The 20662-nt window shown below is 53.9% G+C and overlaps 1 protein-coding gene across 1 annotated transcript in view; it reads right to left on the bottom strand.

Moving 5' to 3' along the window:
- The window catches only part of lcp1 (lymphocyte cytosolic protein 1 (L-plastin)), a 126625-nt gene that overhangs the window by 91756 nt on the left and 14207 nt on the right, over positions 1 to 20662 (bottom strand). The gene's annotated exons all lie outside the window — the stretch shown is intronic.

Raw genomic sequence — 20662 nt, 5'->3', positions numbered from 1 at the left:
TCCAGTCCATCGAGGAACCGCGTCCCTGTCGGGGGTCCGGAGCTGTACAGTCCCCGGTAGAAGGCCTCGAATGCTCGGTTGACCTATTTTTGCTCAGTTACCAGTCTGCCTCTGCTATTCTTCACCTGAACTGTCTTTGTCGTGGCTGCCTGCTGATGCACTATCAATTACGACGAGACGAGAGTAGAGAGTAATCAAGGCTTTATTAAGCAGAGATGTGTTGCCTCCTGCAGCTGCTACCGAAATGGCAGCAGCTCGGTGAGCACACACATTCATACTCCGCCTACTGGGTGGAGCCCCGTACCTGTAGTACAGGAGCATTACCGTATTACCTCTAATACACATATTATACAAACAGTGGTGACTACCACACCTGCTTTCTCAGCTGGTGAGCCAATAGGTGGCTAGCCTTTTCTCCGTGTTCATAGAACAGCCCCCGTGCCTGGCGGAGTTGGTGCACTGCTTTCCTGGTGGATAGCACGTTAAAGTCCATTTGCTGGGCACAGCCTGTCTCCAACCTCACATCCACATTATGTGGAGCGTGGTCGGAGCTAACTATCGAGGAGCATTTTGCCCTTACTATTCCAGGAAGCACCCATTTCCCCACTGCAAGGAAGTCTATCCTTGAGTGCACTTTGTGGACCGGCGAAAAGAACGAGAATTCCTTCTCACCGGGGTGTAGGAACTGCCAAGGGTCCACCACCTGCATCTGCTGCATGAATGTTCCCAGTTCCCGAGCTATGCTTGACCTTTTCCCCGATCTGGGGTTCGATCAGTCTGTCAGTGGGTCCAGTACACAGTTGAAGTCGCCCCTCCCTATGATCAGTCGGTGTGTGTCGATATTAGGGATTTCCGCCATGGTCTTGTTTTATGACGTCTGTGATGTCCTAGTTGAGCACGTACACATTTATCATAACTACCGGTGTCCCATCCACGGCACCGCCGACCATGATGTACCCTCCCCCTTGGTCCATAACCGTCCTTGTTGCTGTAGACCTCATCCTCTTGCTAATCAGTATGGCTACTCCCCTAGCCCTCGTCGCATAGCATGAATAGTACGTCTTCTTGCATCTAACCAATCTAGTCCTGTTGGAATTTTATAGGTGTCCTTGAGATCATAGAATCTCTATAATGCAGAAGGAGACTACTCGGCCCATCGACCTGTCTGCACCGACCTTCTGAAAAAGCGCACTATCCCCGTAAACCCACTCACCCGCCTTATCCTCTTAACCTCACCTAAGCTGTACATCCCTGGACACTAAGGGGCAGTTTTTTTATCATGGCCAATCAACCTAATCTGCACATCTTTGGATCCCCCCTCATCTTCTAAACTCCAGTGAATACAATTCTAACCGACTCAATCTCTCCACGTACGTCAGTCCCACTATCCCAGGAATCAGTCTGGTAAACCTTTGCTGCACTCCCTCTATAGCAAGAACATCCTTCCTCAGATAAGGCGACCAAAACAGCACACAATATTCTAGGTGTGGCCTCACCAAGGCCCTGTATAATTGCAGCAAGACATCCCTGCTCCTGTACCAAATCCTCTTGCAATGAAGGCCAGCATACCATTTACCTTCTTTACAGCCTGCTGTGCCTGCACGCTTACATTCAGTGACTGGTGTACAAGGGCACCCAGGTCTTGTTGAACATCCCCTTCTCCTAATTTATGACCATTCAGATAATAATCTTCCCGTTTTTGCTACCAAAGTGGATAATCTTGCATTTATCCAAATTATACTGCATCTGCCATTCAATTGCCCAATCACTCAACAAATCACACTGTAGGATCTCTGCAACTTCCTCACAGCTGACCCTCCCATCCAGCTTTGTGTCATCTCCAAATTTGTAGTTATTACGTTTTGTTCCCTCATCTAAATCATTTATATTGTGAATAGCTGGGGTCCTAGCACCAATCGCTGCGGTACCCCATTGGTCACTGCCTGCCAAATTGAAAAAGTCCTGTTCATTTCTACTCTGTTTCCTGTCTGCCAACCAGTTTTCTTTCCCTCTCAATACACTACCCCAATTCTATTTACTTTAATTTTACATGCTAATCAAATATGGGGGACTTTGTCAAAAGCCTTCTGAAAGTCCAAATAAACCACATCCATTGGCTCCGCCTCATCAACTCTACTCGTTACATCCTCAAAGAATTCCAGTAGATTGGTCAAGCATGATTTCCCCTTCATAAATCCATGGGCAGCATGGTAGCATTGTGGATAGCACAATTGCTTCACAGCTCCAGGGTCCCAGGTTCGATTCCGGCTTGGGTCACTGTCTGTGCGGAGTCTGCACATCCTCCCCGTGTCTGCGTGGGTTTCCTCCGGGTGCACCGGTTTCCTCCCACAGTCCAAAGATGTGCAGGTTAGGTGGATTGGCCATGATAAATTGCCCTTAGTGTCCAAAATTGCCCTTAGGGTTGGGTGGGGTTACTGGGTTATGGGGATAGGGTGGAGGTGTTGACTTGGGGTGCTCTTTCCAAGAGCCGGCGCAGACTCGATGGGCCAAATGGCCTCCTTCTGCACTGTAAATTCTATGAAAATAAATCCATGCTGTCCAATCCTGCCAGTGGTTTCTAAGTGCTCTGCTATAAAATCTTTTTTAATGGATTCTAGAATTTTCCTCACTACTGACGTCGGGCTTACAGGTCTATACTTCCCTGTTTCCATTCCGGTGGCGGCCATGGAGTGAGCGGTCGCACATTTGGCAGCTCCCGCTGGAGGCGTTTCTTTCAGTCCTTTTCCCCGGTTGCCGGGTAGATGTTTTGGAGAAAAAAGGTGCAGAGGTGGTGGAGGAAAGCTATACTCCACTGGTGAGGTCAGTGGCTGGATCCGCAAACCAGAAATGGGTCTAGAAGAAAGGAGCTGTAAGAACAAGAAACCCTTTGTGCGAAACAGGGAAGATGGCAAAGGGTAAAGGGTCGGCCCTACCAGCACAATGGTCGATGGAGCAGTTGGTGGACCGTCTGAACGAAAAGTTCAGCCAACAGAGGAGGGAGGCTCTGGAGGTCCTGGCGAAGGTGGTAGACCCGCTGAAAGTGGGGATCAACTGTGTGGAGCTGAGGTAGGAAACCCAGAGCCTGGCGATACAGAAGGTGGAGGAGGCAGTAGGAGAGCACGAGGAGCAGCTTACCTCGTTGGCAGCCAAAATTGGGATGTTGAGGGAGACGCAGAAGTGGCTCAAGGAGAAAGTGGAAGATTTGGAGAACCGTTCCAGGAGGCAGAATCGGAGAATAGTGGGGATGCCAGAGGGTATCGAGGGAGCGGATGCAGGCTCTTATGTGGCCAAGATGTTGGAGCAGCTAATGGGAGAGGGGACCACCCTGGAAGTTGACCGGGTGTATAGGGCACTGATGAGGAAGCCGCAAGCAAATGAGCCGCCAAGGGCGATTGTGGTGAACAAAGAACAAAGAACAAAGAAATGTACAGCACAGGAACAGGCCCTTCGGCCCTCCAAGCCCGTGCCGACCATACGGCCCGACGAAACTACAATCTTCTACACTTCCTGGGTCCGTATCCTTCTATTCCCATCCTATTCATATATTTGTCAAGATGCCCCTTAAACGTCCCTATCGTCCCTGCTTCCACTACCTCCTCCGGTAGTGAGTTCCAGGCACCCACTACCCTCTGTGTAAAAGAGAAGATTTTGCGGTGGGTCAGGCAGATGAGGAGATGTACCTGGGAAGGCAATGAACTCTGGGTATATCATAACCTAGGTGCGGAACTGGCAAAGAGGAGAGCTGTATTCAACCAGGTCAAGGCTGCCCTATTTAAGAAGGGGGTGAAGTTCGGGATGCTGTACCCGGCCTGCCTTTGGGTGACCCACAATGGCTGCGAGCATTATTTTGAATCACTGGAGGAAGCATTGGAGTTTTTGAGACAATGGACTGGCAGGAGAGAGAGGACAGTGAACTTTGGAGAAAATGTGGTGTTGTTGGTTCTTCCAGCCCCTCTTTTTGTTGTATTGCTTTGTGTTCTATTGTGGGTAATGGTCAGGGGAGAATTCTCTTCTCTTAGGGACTGTTTAGCTTTTTACGGGGTTCTTTGGTGGGAGGCCAGAGGATGGTGGAGGGTGAGTGCACCTTTTTCTTCTTTTCATTGTTATTGTTGTTTGCACTATGGCAGTGTGGGAGCAGGTCAGAGGGGAATCAGTGGGAGAGTGTGTGTGTGGGGGGGGGGAGTAGGATGCTTGGTGCCAAGGGTGGGGGCTTCCAGGCTAGCTGGGCGAGCTAGTTCACGGGAGCGCAGTTGGGGGGGGGGGGGGGGGGGGGGGGAGAGAGAGAGAGAGAGGGGGAGAGAGAGAGAGAGAGAGAGAGGTGGTTAGAGCTTTAGAGGGGGATGGGATTGTTGTTTTGTTTAGGGGAGGGGGGGTCTGCTGACTGTGGTGGGGCTGTTGATGCGCAATAAGGAGGGAGTTGGTGACAGTGGACATCTGAGGGCGGGCCTGGCGGGTCGCGGAACACGGGCCGGTGTCTGGCCCAAGAAGGGGTATGGTTGATTGGCAGATATGGGGGGAGGGGTTGCCCCCCCCCGACCTGGGTGGTCACATGGAATGTGAGAGGGCTGAACGGGCCAGTCAAACGGTTACGCATGTTCACACACCTGAGGAGCTTAAAGGCAGATGTAACATTTCTACAGGAACCGCATTTGAAGATTGAGGATCAGACTAGGCTCAGGAAGGGGTGTGTTGGACAGGTTTTTCACTCATGGTTGGATATGAAGACGCAGGGAGTGGCGGTGCTAATAAATAAGTTGGTAGCGTTTGAGGTGGGGAATATAGTGGCGGATCCAGGGGGAAGGTTCGTGATGATGAGCAGGAAATTGGATGGCATGCCAGTGGTTCTGGTGAACTTGTATGCCCCAAATGTCGAATTCATGAGGTGGGTTTAGGAGAAGATCCTGGACCTGGACTCGCACCGGTTGATTATGGGGGCCGATTTTAATATGGTTATCAAGCTGAGATTGGATCGGTCGTGACCGCGATTGGGGAGGGTGCCAGCGATGGTGAAGGAGCTGAAGGGGTTCATGAAATGCATGGGGGGGTGGGAGGGGTAGATCCGTGGAGGTTTGGGAGGCCAAGGGCAAAGGGATTTTCGCACTTCTCCCATGTGTACAGGGTGTACTCGCAGATCGATTACTTTGTGGTGGACAAGGCTCTGCTGGTGGGGGTGGTCGATTCGGGGTATTCGGCAATTGTGGTCTCTGACTTGCAAGTGGATGGGTGAGGGGGGGGGGACTGCCATTCGGGGTATGTGAAGCTGAATGACACGGGTGAGGCTTCGCCCGCCACGCTACGGGAGGCGCTTATGGCAGTGGTCAGGAGGAAGTTTATATTGATCCAGGCGCATAGGGATAGGATGGAGTGGGCAGAATTGGCTAGGCTGGTGGAGGAGATCCTGCGGGAGGTACTCGGAGGCCCTGGTGGCAGGTTTATTTAAGGAGTGGCTGAAGCTACAGATGGGAGTTCGGGTTGGCGTCCACGGGGAAGGCAGTGGAGCAGTTACGGAGGGCCAGAGGGACGGTGTATAAATATGGCGAGAAGACGAGCAGGATGCTGCCCCACCAACTTAGGAAGCAGAAGGTGGCGAGGGAGTTCGGAAAGGTGAAGGATGGGAGGGGAAAGGCGGTCTTGGACCTGGTGGAGGTGAATGGGGCATTTGAGGCATTTTATAAGAGGCTGTATGAATCAGAGCCCCTGGCGGGAGAAGGATTGTGCGATTTCTGAATGGATTGGAGTTCCCCAAAGTGGAGGAGGATCTGGTAGAGGGACTGGGGACACCCATTGGACTGGTGGAGGTGATGGAGGACATTGGGCGATGCAGGCAGGGAAGGCCCCAGGCCCGGATGGGTCGCAAAGGTTTTAGGGGGATCTGGGATCCCTGCTGGTGAGGGCAGACAATGAGGTGAGGGAGAAGGGGGAGCTTCCCCCTACGTTAATGTAGGCTTCAACATCCTTAAACATGACGAAGGATAAGGACCCGGAACAGTGTGGGTCCTACTGCCCGATCTCGCTGCTAAATGTTGATACCAAACTGTTGGCAAAGATCTTGGCCTCGCAGATTGAGCACTGTGTGCTGGGGGTGATAGGGGAGGACCAAACGGGGTTTGTAAAGGGGAGGTGAGGCACTTATTGAATATGATTATGATGCCGCCAGTGGGACAGGAGGTGGAAGTGGCGGTCGCTATGGTGTGGAGCAGGCCTTTGATCGGGTAGAATAGGAGTATCTGTGGGAAGTGGGACGGTTCGGGTTCGGGCAGGGGTTTGTGGATTGGGTCCGGTTGTTATATAAGGCAGGTGGCGAGCGTCTGAATGAATCGGGTGACTTTGGGGTATTTTGGATTGCATCGTGGGACAAGGCAGGGATGCCCACTCACCTTGTTGCTGTTCGCCTTGGCGATAGAAACATTGGTGCTGAGAGCAGCAAGAGGTTGGAGAGGGATAGTGCGGAGGGGGTTGTTGGAGCGTAGAGTTTCGCTATACGCAGACGATCTGTTGCTTTACATTTCGGACCCGTTGGCAGGTATCAGTGGGATAATGTACATTTTAGAGGAATTCAACTGGTTTTCCAGATGTAAGTTAAACATAGGGAAGGGTGAGGTCTTCCCGATCCAAGCAAGGAGACAGGAGAGGAGGCTGGCGAGCTGCCGTTTAAAGTGATGGGGATGAACTTTAGGTACTTGGGCATCCAGGTAGTGTGGGGATGGGAACAATTGCACAAACTGAATCTGGCGCAGTTGATAGAGCAGATGAAAGGGGCTTTTAAGAGGTGGGATGTGTTCCTGCTGTCACAGCGGGATAGGTGAAAACCATGAAAATGGCGGTGCTTCCGAGGTTTTTATTTGTTTTTCAGAACCTCCCAATTTTTATCCCAAAGGCCATTTTTAGGAAAATTAATGCCCTGATTTTGGGGTTTGTTTCGGTGGGGAAATCCTCACGGGTAGATAAAGTGCTGCTGGAGTGGGGACACGGGAGGTTGGTGCTGGCCTTGCCAAATTTAATGAACTGTTACTGAGCAGCGAATATAGCCATGATTAGGAAGTGGGTTGTGGAGGAGGGGTCGGTGAGGGAGCGGATGGAGGCAGCCTCTTGTAAGGACACTGGTTTAGGGGCACTGTTGACATCACCTCTACCATACCCGGCTGCCCGGTACTCCCCGGTGGTGGTGGCGGCTCTGAGGGTGTGGGACAGTGGCGGCAGCACCTGAGGTTGGAGGGTAGCTCAGTCTGGGCACCGTTTTACGGAAATCATAGGGGGGGTTGGACGCTGGGTTCCGGGGGTGGTGGCGGGCGGGGAACGAACGGTTTGGGGACCTATTTGTGGGGGGCAGCTTTTCGAGCCTTGAGGAATTGGAAGAGGAGTATGAGCTGCCCAGTGGGAATGGGTTCCGCTGCTTACAGGTACCGGATTAAGTTCGGAAGCAGGTGTCTCCCTTTCCCGACCTGCCACCCCCGGGGTTGCAGGACAAAGAGGTGTTGAAAACAGGAGTTGGCGAAGGTAGGGTGTCGGAGATTTATAAGGAATTAATGGATTGGGAGAGAGCCCTGATAGGAGAAGTTAAACGGAAATGGGAGGAAGAGCTGGGGAGGGAGCTGGAGGCTGGGTTATGGGATGAGGCTCTGAGGAGAGTGAACACATCCTCTTTGTGTGCTAGGCTTAGCCTTATTCAATTCATAGGGCACATATGACAGTGGCCAGAATGAGCAGGTTCTTCGAGGGGGTGAAGGACAGGTATGGGCGGTACACGATTCATGTCCAGATGATTTGGGCTTGTCCAAAGCTGGAAGGATTCAGGTGGGGGTTCGCAGACGCAATGTCCGAGGTGCTGATGGTGAAGGTTGCCCCGAGTCCAGAAGTGGCGATTTTCGGAGTGTCGGAAGAGGTTGACATCTTGGCCTTTGCCTCCCTGGTCGCCCGGGGATGGATTTTGCTGAATGCGGAATGCGAGTCTTCCATGTTCCTATAACTCGCATTCCAACCATTCACCACATTCCAATCTGTAATCATCTTGCAATTGTGTCTCTGACTAAATATGCTGCATTTGTGAACCTGCCTCCAATTCACCTGATATAGGAGCAGCGCTCGGAAAGCTTGTGATTTCAAAGAAACCTGTTGGACTTTAACCTGGTGTTGTGGGACTTCTTGTAGTGCTACCCCAGCCCAGCGCCGGCATCTCCACATCATATATAATTGTGAGACCCTGGAATTGTGGCACACTGCCACCAGTAGCCACACACTGGGGGCACTCCATTCAGACTACTGGCAGAAAAGTGTGGTTACAGTGTGACAAGTTTACATCGGTAACTTTTGTTAGAAATGTGGATAAAGGGTTTGTCATGCAACTTCAAAAATAAAGGCAGAATGCATGACTTTTAAAATAGAGACTGAATTACTTTTGCACTCTGATCCCTTCTCTCTAAACTGTCTCACTTGAATACTGCACCTTGCAATGAGATGGGAGATTGACGAGTTTTGCATATTATTTTGAGGTTCGTCACTTAAATATTTTTTAGCATTGTGGAATTCCAAAGTGGAAAAGTCAGGACCAGAGGGACTGGAGCGATTATCGTTAATAATTAATGAAACTGATCTGTAATCATAACACAATCCATGCTGGTCTGATTTAGGATGGGAAGTAGGTGCAATCAAGTCACAGAATTATGGCAAATGAAATTCAATATAATGTTGCACAAATAATAAAAATGGGGAACATACTTCCTGAATGAATACTGTTAAACTGGCTACAGAGGAAGCTGGAGGAAATCTGAGTTTCTGGGCCAGGCCCTGTCCTATTCCCCCGCCTTTGCGTCCGCTCGCTCTCTGGACTAAGATTATGCTCTTTGTCCTGAACCCTTAGACAGGCTTCGCATGCTACATCGCAGAGGAGTGAACAAATGCTATTTTCTCTCTTTAGCATCCCCCCATCCAGGAGTTTAAATCTCATATTTTAACTTTGATTTGCCTGGAGTTCAGAGAGTAGACAATGTGAACGCAAAGGCCCAGATGCGTCAAGTGCCTGTGCTCCTTGACGACCACCTTTTCCTCTGATGCAGCTGTTACCAGTGATCTGTCTACAATGTCTTGATTGCTCAGGTCTCTCTCTGACCAAAAATACTTTGAACTAAATTGTACACAGGATGGGTGTCAGTCACACTTCAATTCTGCAGGTCATAGACACAGTAGGTGCATCAATCATGAATATTTTCACTGTTGCTGTGAAAATGTGGGTTAAAACTCCAAGGTGCAGCATTGAATCCTTCAAATTGCTTGGACGATAGTTCTAGGAAATACTGTAGGAGAGCTACTGGAAACTCACAAAAGCATGTCCAGATATCAGTAGACAACAGGATGAAACACCCTTTGCCAGTAATATGCATGGAGTAACATAGCAGCAAGTCAACGGTTGGTTGGTCTGCTCTGCATGCCGACAGTGAGTGACTACTGTAAAATGGTTTCATGCAGTTTCACTAGGATAGGTCCCAATCAGCAAGGTCTTCAGTGTCCCTGATGCTTGCTAACTCGGGGGAAAATGGGCACATGGACAACAAATGTGGTGATGATCATAGCATGAATGGTAAAAATACGCACACAAAACATCATAAAATTAATTCACTATTATATGAAAATGAAATGAAAATCGCTTATTGTCACAAGTAGGCTTCAATGAAGTTACTGTGAAAAGCCCCTAGTCGCCACATTTCGGCGCCTGTTCGGGGAGGCTGTAATGGGCTGTTATATATCTTGCAATCCATCATTCTTTCACTGTGTTTTCCGTTATGAATTGCGTGACACCAATGGTTTTCATGTGCATGGCCTCAGATAGAAAACTAAACCTACGAAACTAAAATTAAACTAAACTCAGGTAAAATCCACATCAATCTAGAATCAGTTCAAATGAAAACAGACCTATGTCTATTTTGTTATTCTCATCAAACAAATATTAATTGGAGGTTCCTTTCTTCGGAAAATAATGATGCCACAACATCAATTCTATCTCATGTCAATGGCATATTTATTGACAAAAGGATAAATAATTGAATAGTGACAAACGTAGTTGATGCAATGAGATTCAGGGCGTGATCCTCAGGCCTCGTTGCACTCTCGCTCGAGCAAAACTAGGCCGTTGAATATCAGGATAGGCTGAAAATGAGAACCGCGCCAGACACCAAGCAATTTGCGATGTAACTGGCCCGCCCCCGTAGGCGAAATCGGGATCTCGCCGTAGCATAGTGAGAAGCTAGTTATCACCACTTAAGCCCTATTTCCATACAATTAACAGGAGCCACCCCATATCCAAAGGCCTCCCGTCTTTCATCAGCCTCCCCAGCAAATGCTCACTCTGGCGCCGATTAGTATTCCTTTCTAAAAATGTGAACCTGACGGAAGGGCTTCTGTGGGGAGCCAAGGAGGTGAGTAGCCAACTTTGCTCACAGACAAAGAGCCCGGTGCGCTGGGGTTGCCGTCCAGTGCTTGGCAGGTTGTTGGGGACCCTCGGCTCGGGGGGGAACCCGGCTGGGGGGAGGGAACACTCCGTAGCGGTGAGCCGCCATGGGAAAGTGGGGAGGAGGCGCAGGGAGGGGGCAACCGCGCGCGGCACCACCATGCCAACACCTGGATCTTGCGTATCTGTTCCGGGGGCAACCCTTGTCCCTGCCCATCTGCCCTACTGACTACCCATAACCTCCACCGACTGCCGAGGCCTCTGGCTGAGCGGCTGAAAGTTATTGCTAATAGGGAATTGCCAATCATGGTTAAGTGTGAGCACTTCACATAACCCAAGTGGATTCCCGTGAGTGGACGGGCCATGCAGCATGTGGGAATCATTGCCTTCCATCCTAATCAGACCGCGATGCCTGGACACTGTACCTAAACACTGCGGGAGACAATAGCACACACGCAGTAGCCAACATCCGAACACCCGGTGGATGAGACACAGCTCCGGGGATATGTCCACGGCCAGAGGGTGGGTGAGTGCAAAGGTGAGGGGACAGTGCCTGGTTCAGGTGACATTTTGAGCAGGTGTCTGGAGTACAGGGTCTGCGGTCCGGTGAGGGGGCCCCGCTGCAACGGAATTTGTGTGCAGGGCATTCCGGGTGGGGGTAAGGGGGGGGGAAATCAATGGGGGAATGGAGGGTCCTGGGGTGGGAGCCACTGCTGTTTGTAAGTCTAACACCCTCTCCCTATTCGTTACAGATATTGAACGGTATGGACAGTATTTTGGACCCCCAGAACCTGCCCTAGTGGTGCTGCTGCTAGGCCAGGCGACAGACGCTGGAGATGGCGGCAGCAGCAGGGTCTGCAGATGCTCGAGGCGGCGGCCCATGTGCCAAACCCTGCCCCACACCGAGGACCCGGCCGCCCATCAGGCAAGGGAAGGACCCAGAGGGGCACACCTGCGTTGGCCCAGGATGTACAGGTGTCACTCATCGTTAGAACAGATGACGCACAGTACATGCCGCAGGAAGTTTTGCCGCAACAGGCAGATGACGCAGCACCGCTGCCATGTCCTTGCGGACTTGGCACCACGTGAAAGAGGAGGACACCTGCCTCCAGTGACCGTCAAGGTAACAGCAGCCCTGAACCTTTACGGCTCAGGATCCTTCCAGGGCTCGAGTGGGGACCTGTGTGGCATCTCGCAAGCTACAGCCCACAAGTGCATCCGACAGGTCACGGAAGCCGTTTGCCCGGACGGTAAACCATATAAACTTTGACATGGACCAAGCCCGACAAGATGCCTGGGCAGCAGGATGGTTGCCATCGCCGGGATACCCCAGGATCAGGGGTTGAATGTCGCCCTGCGCTCACCGGCCATCTGGGAGTGCCCTACGTCAACAGAAAGAGGTTCCATTCCCTGAACATACAACTCATGTGTGACCATCACATGACGATCATGCGCTTGTGTGCATGCTTACCATGACAGCGACATCCTGGGACAGTCGGTCAACCCGGCCTCTTCGAGGACCACCCCAGGATGAGTGGCTGGCTCTTGGGGGGATAAGGGGTACCCGCTGAGGACCTGGCTAACGACGCCAGTATGGAGACCGGAGACCGACACGGAGACTCGATACAACAAGGCCCATGTGGCCACCAGGTCTGTCAGCGCAGCGACAAACTGGAGGTTGGGGATTAGGAACATGTGGCCACCTCCGAGGAGGAGGACGAGGATGATGAGCCAGTGCCGGACCTGCAGGGGCTGGGAATCCCAGGGAGGAACCAGAAGAGAGGAGCAACTGGAGGCTGCAGGACAGGCGGCAGAAACGAGGGTCCGGCAAGCCCAGAAGACCACGGAGGCCCTCATATTCGCCTGCTTCACATAGGATGTGGTCTAGTCCGTCATTTATACCTTACCCACCCCCACCTCCCACGGTCTGTGTCACATCAGTCCAGGGTGCTGGGACTATGGCACTGTCAGCGGGTCACTGTCAAGGGCAGGTGGGGTGATGATAACCCGCAGAGAGCTGAGCGCCAGCGCTCCTCAATCTAGGCCATGGTCTGCCGCCTGCCTGTCCACTGAGTGCTCGCTCACACCCAACACCTGCAGGCAGTGTGCTCGCGGAGGGGGGTGCCTGGAGAGATGGGTCAAGGGTTCAGAGGTCGGCCGGCATAGCGGAGGAAAATGTCAGAGGCGTCATACTGGTTGTGCACAAGGGTTTATAATGTGTCACAGGTGTCCAACAATTCCCCACTCTCCCGATGGTGTCACCCCATTCTCCCCTTCCCCAGTGTCTTTAGTGATCCTCAATGTGCTTGGCCTTCCTTGCTCTATCGCCACGTCTAGGTGTCTCCGCAGGATGCGCATCTGAGGTGGAGGCAAACAACTGCTTACCTTGAACCGTGGCCTTCGATGCCTCTGGCGGGCATCCTCTGGGGGCTCTTAAACCAGAGAGCCCTGCCGCATTTGTCGACGGCACATGCACGGCCGTGCTGCCCTGTCCCGTGGGCAGGCTGCACGACATGACCTCATCAGAGGGGTGGAACTTGGGGGAGCTGATGGCCACCATTCCCATTCCATGGGACAGGTCTGGGTTGACACCAAGCACCTCCATCTCCCGTTCGGAGCCCATAGGGCCCTGGGATTCACCTCAGGACAGAGGAGCAGCTGGTTCAAGCCCCGGCTGTCCCGGCATAATCTGGCTCTACCAGTCCGGGCAGCACCCCCATGTCTGCACCATGGTGTCTACGCCCTCGGCAATGCCCACCTGCGACTGGGACAAACTCCGCAGCACCTCGGCCATTCCAGTCTGAGAGCGGGACATGTCCCGCAGAACCTCATCAAGGTCCGCCTGATACTGGGTCACATCCCCCAGCAAGTCGGACATTCTGCCGAGACTCTCAGCCATGTCCATCACTGACTGCGCAATGCCTTGGAAACCTTCACTCAAGCTGCCGTGTTGTGCACCAAGCTCTCCTCCACTGCGGTTGCCACCCTAGCAGTGTTGGCCTCCGTAGTCTCTGGGACTCCTCCAATCGGCTATGGACCTGCCGGAGTGTCGCTGACATCTCCTTCTGAATGTCCTAGCTGCACCCTAACATCTTCATCAGCTCTGGGTAACCCTGGACCAGGGGCTCAGCATTAGGCTGGGACCCAGCTGGGTCCTGGTATCCAGCAGACCTCCAAGTGCTGTTTCGCCTGGGGGTTCCTGCCTCCACCTGATGTGCATCTTCAGCTATGTGGTGCTCACCAGACTGTGCGGCAGAAATCTGACCACTAACATTTCTGACTGAGGTGTGTGAATCTGTGGTGGCGGAGGGTGGGGATGACAGCTGTGATGCATCGATCGTGTCTTCCTCGGAGCTCTACTCCAAGGTGTTCTCCTGGGAGGCAGGAAAGGGGGCCAAATGGGATGTGCCGGTGCCGTTGGCTGGAGGACCTGCAGAAGAATGAACATGTGGTAAGTAGGATGGGTGGGTCAGTCAGTATGGCAACACCAACTCACGTTTGATAGGTCCTTTGGCTGCGGCCCGGTGGACCCTCATCTCTGCCGCTTCCGCCAACTTCCCGCGTTGTTGACCGCTCTGTCCTTGGCCATCCCCATCATCTCCAAGGCCCGTTCCTCGAAGATGAGAGGATCCTTATGTCCGGCACACCTCCGCCAGTCTGGGCCCTCTCTCAGCAATTGTGGGAGAGCTTCTCCTGCGGAGACACATAGAGGGCATCATTAGCCACATGCATGGTTCACAGTGGTGGGAGGGGGTGTGTGAAGGAAGGGTTGGGGGCCGCATGGAGGGTTGGGGGGGTGGATGCTTGCGTGGAGGCGGAAATGTCTCAGGGGGAGGGGACATTGGTGTCAACTCACCGCTGCTGCCCGATGTAGTTCGTTGACCTTCTTACGACACTGGAGGCCAGTCCTCCTGGTCAAACTTCCCGAGCTTACGGCAATCACCACCTTGCCTCAGGCGGCACTGGCTGCCCTGTGACTCACTCTCTGGCACCCTCATGGGTTCAGGAAAATCCTCCTGGCCTCCACCATAGCGAGGAGACTCCCCAGGTTAGCATCACCGGATCTTGACGTCGTCTTGACGTCATGGCTGCGAGCTGAGTGGGTTTGGCTGTGCTAGTGCTGTTTAAGTGCTGCTTGTGGTAGTCACCACTATTTGTATAATAGTTGTTATTAGAGGTAATACGGTAAGGTTCTTGTACTACAGATACGGGGGTAGATCCCTGCCTGCTGGCTCCGCTCAGAAGGCGGAGTATAAATGTGTGTGCACACCGAGCTCCTCCCATTTCTGGTAGCAGCTGCAGGAGGCCACACATCTCTGCTTAATAAAGCCTTGATTACTCTCTACTCTCGTCCCGTCGTAACTGATAGTGCATCAATTTATTAAGCAGAGATATTACAGCGATGGAACTACGCATCAAGCCTGATCGCCTACAACTGCACCCTCAAGCAGCCAACACCACGTTGACCTTCGACCACTGGCTCGCTTGTTCGAGAGCTACCTCCGATCCGCGACAGACCAACCCTCGGACACACAGAAGCTCCAGGTCCTTTACTCACGGGTGAGCTCCGATATTTTTCCCCTTATCCTGGATGCGCCCACTTACCCTGAAGCTATGGAGTTCCTGAAAGGACATTATATTCGCCTGATCAACAAACTGTACGCCAGGCACCTCCTGTCCACGAGACAGCAACTCCCTGGTGAGTCTTTAGACGATTTCTGGTGGCCCTGCACATCCTGGCGAGGAACTGTGATTACCAGGCAGTTTCGGCAGTCGAACATACTGAACTTTTAATCAGGGACGCTTTTGTTGCGGGCATGGGGTCAGCCAGCGTACATCCACCAGCGCCTATTAGAAGGGGGTACGCTCGACCTTGCGGCAATCAGGCAGCTCGCAAACTCACTGACTGTTGCCTTCTGTAACGTACAGTCGTATCACTGCCCAGCGCGGAGTATAAACTGCAAGGCCTGCGGAAAGAAAGGACATTTTGCTGCTGTGTTCCAGGCCCAGTCGATCGCTGCAGTTTCTAGCCCCAGCGTTCCTGCACCCCCCAAGTGCGACCCGTGGGCGCCGCCATTTTCGTCCCCGCAGACCATGTGCGGCCCGTGGGCGCCGCTATCTTCCCCCCAGCAGACCACATGCGGCCCATGGGCACCGCCATCTTTAACGCGGCCGCCACGTGTGCCCCGTGGGCGCCGCCATCTTCGCAGCATTTCGGACGGCACCTCAGGACCCCAGTTCATCGGGAACTTCGTCCGGCCGTTCATCACCTGCCACCGCCGCTGACCAGCCCGGGGCCTACCAGCACCAGCCGCAGCTCGCCTCCATCACGCTCGACCAGTCCTGGCCCCACAACCTCGCAACCGCGACGATGACGGTGAAAGTTGATGGCCACAAGACTTCCTGCCTTCTTGACTCCGGGAGCACGGAAAGCTTCATCCACCCCACTACGGTAAGGCGCTGCTTCCTTGCGGTACACCCCGTTACCCAGAGAATCTCCCTGGCCTCCGGATCCCATTCCGTGGAAATCCGGGTGTACTGCATCGCCACCCTCACCGTCCAATGCGTAGAGTTCAGCGACTTCCGACTCTACATCCTCCCCAACCTCTGCGTTACCCTGTTACTCGGCCTGGACTTCGAGTGCCACCTCCAAAGCATAACTCTAAAATTCAGCGGACCCCTACCACCCCTCACCGTATGCGGCTACACGACCCTTCAGGTCGACCCACCTTCCCTGTTTGCAAACCTCATCCCAGATTTCAAACCCGTCGCCACCAGGAGCAGATGGTACAGTGCCCAGGACAGGACCTTCATCAGGTCGGAGGTCCAGCGGCTGCTGCGGGAAGGCATCATTGAGGCCAGCAACAGCCCCTGGAGAGCCCAAGTGGGAGTAATAAAGACTGGGGAGAAACACAGGATGGTCATTGACTACAGTCAGACCATCAATTGGTACATGCAGCTCGACGCCTACCCCTTCCCACGCATATCTGATATGGTCAATCAGATTGCACAGTACCGGGTCTTTTCTACAGTGGACCTGAAAGCTGCCTACCACCAGCTCCCCGTCGCAAGGCGGACCGCCAATTCACTGCATTCGAAGCAGACGGCCGCCTTTACCACTTCCTTAAGGTTCCCTTCGGCGTCATCAACGGGGTCTCGGTCTTCAAACGTGAGGTGGACCGAATGGTTGACCGGTACGGGCTGCGGGCCACCTTCCCGTACCTAGATAACATCACCATCTGCGGCCACGACCAGCAGGACCACGACGCTAACCTTTTCAAATTTCTCCACACCGCCAAACTCCTGAACCTCACATACAATAAGTAGAAGTGCGTGTTCCGCACCAACCGCTTAGCCATCCTTGGCTATTGTGGTAGTATGCATTAGGAGTCATGTGGGACTGTGAAGCCGTGATGTCATTGGCTGACAGATTCCGGGTCCTGGTTGGCTGTTGACCTCTAGCTCCGCCCTGAAGGCGGAGTATAAGAACCAGGAGTTCTCCCCCGCAGGCCAGTCTGCTACTGAACTGCGGGGAACAAGTCACGCTTAATAAAGCCTCATCGACTTCATCTCTATTCGTCTCTCGTGAGTCTTTGTGCGCTACAATTTATTAAGCGTGCTTAAAAGAACTATGGAGCTCAGGATCATCCCGGAAGGCCTGAGGATCAGCCCCAACGCAGTGAACTCAGCAGCAGTTTTCAAACACTGGCAGACTTGTTTCGAGGCCTACCTCAGAACGGCCCCCGGCCGGGTCACAGAAGACCAGAAACTACAGGTCCTGCACTCGAGGGTAAGCCCGGAAATTTTCCCTCTCATCGAAGACGCAGAGGATTTCCAGATGGCGTTCGCAGCACTAAAAAGCATCTATGTTCGCCCAGTGAACCAGATCTACGCACGCTACAAACTCGCAACGAGACGGCAAAGTCCCGGAGAATCGATAGATGAATTCTACGCCGCGCTACTAATTTGGGGACGGGCCTGCAGCTGCCCGCCGGTAAACGCGATGGAACACACGGACATGTTGATGCGTGATGCTTTTGTGGCTGGTATGAACTCTTCCCAAATCCGCCAAAGACTTTTAGAAAAAGAGTCGCTAGGACTCTCAGAGGCACGGGCCCTTGCAGCCTCACTAGATGTGGCCTCGCGAAACGCCCGCGCCTACGGCCCCGACCGCGCGGCAGCCCCTTGGGCTCCGTGGACCCCAGTCGCGACAAACCCCCCCCCTCCCCCCCACCCCACAGGCTTGCGCGGTTCAGACGCCAAGTCATCCCGGGGGAGCCCGCTGCTATTTCTGCGGCCAGGCGAAACACCCCCGGCAGCGCTGCCCGGCCCGCGCAGCGATTTGTAAGAGCTGCGGGAAAAAGGGCCATTTCGCGGCTGTGTGCCGGTCCCGGGAGGTCGCCGCTGTCCCCGGCGAACAAGGATTCGTGCGCGCTCCTAACGCTCCCCAACCCCCCCAGCGCCCCATGTACGACCCGCAGGCGCAACCAGTTTGGGTCCCGGCCACCGCTGTCCAGCGCCCCATGTACGACCCGCAGGCGCAACCAGTTTGGGTCCCGGCTACCGCTGTCCCCGGAGAACAAGGCGATCTGTGCGTTTCTGACACTCCCCAACCCCCCCAGCGCCCCATGTGCGACCTGCAGGCGCCGCCATTTTGGGTCCCGGCCACCACGAGGGGAGGGGCGCCGCCATCTTGGGACCCCCCAGACCTGTGCGATGCATGGGGACGGCCATTTTGTCCACCCCCGCCGCCATCTTGTGACCCCCCAGCCATGTGCGATGCATGGGGGTGGCCATTTTGTTCACCCCGCCGCCATCTTGGACGGCAACAATGGACCCCAGTGTCGACGGCTCCACGGGGTTCGAGGAAGACGCTCAAGCACTACGATCACGTCTGGCCTCAATGACGCTGGACCAAGCACGGCCCCGGACGCTCCAGACGACGACAACAATGGTGCTGATAAACGGGCACGAGACACCATGCCTGGTCGACTCCGGGAGCACGGAAAGCTTCATCCACCCCGACACGGTAAGACGCTGTTTTTTGACCATCCGTCCCAGTGCGCAAAAGATTTCCCTAGCTGCAGGATCCCACTCCGTACAGATTAAAGGCTTCTGCATAGTCACCCTAACGTTGCAAGGGAGGGAGTTTAAAAACTACAGGCTCTACGTCCTTCCCCAACTCTGCGCGCCCACATTACTGGGATTAGATTTCCAGTGCAACCTGCAGAGCCTAACGTTTCAATTCGGCGGCCCAATACCCCCACTCACTATCTGCGGCCTCGCAACCCTCAAGGTTGAGCCCCCATCCTTGTTTGCAAACCTCACCCCGGATTGCAAACTCGTCGCCACTAGGAGCAGACGGTACAGCGCCCAGGACCGGACATTCATTCGGTCCGAAGTCCAGCGGCTACTGAAAAAAGGCATAATCCAGGCCAGCAACAGTCCCTGGAGAGCACAGGTGGTAGTAGTAAAGACAGGGGAGAAGCAAAGGATGGTCATAGACTATAGCCAGACCATCAACAGGTACACACAACTAGATGCATACCCTCTCCCCCACATATCCGACATGGTCAATCGGATTGCCCAATATAAGGTCTTCTCCACCGTGGACCTCAAGTCCACCTACCATCAGCTCCCCATCCGCCCAAGTGACCGCAAGTACACAGCCTTCGAGGCAGACGGGCGATTATACCACTTCCTAAGGGTCCCATTTGGCGTCACAAACGGGGTCTCGGTCTTCCAACGAGAGATGGACCGAATGGTTGATCAACACGGGTTGCAGGCCACGTTCCCGTACCTCGACAACGTAACCATCTGCGGCCACGATCAGCAGGACCACGACGCCAATCTCCAAAAATTCCTCCAGACCGCTAAAGCCTTGAACCTCACATACAACGAGGACAAATGCGTGTTTAGCACAAACCGGCTAGCCATCTTGGGATATGTAGTGCGCAATGGGATAATAGGCCCCGACCCCGAACGCATGCGCCCCCTCATGGAATTTCCCCTCCCGCACTGCTCAAAAGCCCTAAAACGCTGCCTGGGTTTTTTTTCATATTACGCCCAGTGGGTCCCCCAGTACGCAGACAAGGCCCGCCCCCTAATACAGACCACGACCTTCCCTCTGTCGACAGAGGCTTGCCAGGCCTTCAGCCGCATCAAAGCGGATATCGCAAAGGCCACGATGCGCGCCATCGATGAGTCCCTCCCCTTCCAGGTCGAGAGCGACGCCTCCGATGTAGCTCTAGCGGCCACCCTTAACCAAGCGGGCAGGCCCGTGGCCTTTTTCTCCCGAACCCTCCACGCTTCAGAAATCCGCCACTCCTCAGTGGAAAAGGAAGCCCAAGCCATAGTGGAAGCTGTGCGACATTGGAGGCATTACCTGGCCGGCAGGAGATTCACTCTCCTCACGGACCAACGGTCGGTAGCCTTCAAGTTCGATAATGCACAGTGGGGCAAAATTAAGAACGACAAGATCTTAAGGTGGAGGATCGAGCTCTCCACCTTCAACTATGAGATCATGTACCGTCCCGGAAAGCTGAACGAGCCGTCCGACGCCCTATCCCGCGGCACATGTGCCAACGCACAAATTAACCACCTCCAAACCCTCCACGATGACCTCTGCCACCCGGGGGTCACTCGGTTCTACCACTTTATAAAGTCCCGCAACCTCCCCTACTCTGTGGAGGAGGTCCGTACAGTCACAAGGAACTGCCACATCTGCGCAGAGTGCAAACCGCACTTTTTCAGGCCGGATGGTGCGCACCTGATCAAGGCTTCCCGTCCCTTTGAACGCCTCAGTCTGGATTTCAAAGGGCCCCTCCCCTCCACCGACCGCAACATATACTTCCTGAACGTGGTGGATGAGTACTCTTGTTTCCCTTTCGCCATCCCCTGCCCCGACATGACAGCGGCCACAGTCATTAAAGCCCTTAACACCATATTCACACTGTTCGGTTGCCCCGCATACGTCCACAGCGACAGGGGGTCCTCCTTTATGAGTGACGAGCTGCGCCAGTTCCTGCTCAGCAACGGTATAGCCTCGAGCAGGACGACCAGCTACAACCCCCGGGGGAACGGGCAAGTAGAGAGGGAGAACAGCACGGTCTGGAAGACCGTCCTACTGGCCCTACGGTCCAGGGACCTCCCAGTTTCACGGTAGCAGGAGGTCCTCCCGGAAGCTCTCCACTCTCCACTCTCCACTCTCCACTCCATCCG

This window comes from Scyliorhinus torazame, chromosome 8 (assembly GCF_047496885.1).
Source record: "Scyliorhinus torazame isolate Kashiwa2021f chromosome 8, sScyTor2.1, whole genome shotgun sequence".
Taxonomy (NCBI): Eukaryota; Metazoa; Chordata; class Chondrichthyes; order Carcharhiniformes; family Scyliorhinidae; genus Scyliorhinus; species Scyliorhinus torazame.
The sequence above is the reverse complement of the archived record's forward strand: the minus strand, read 5'-3'. Positions and strand labels throughout refer to the sequence as shown.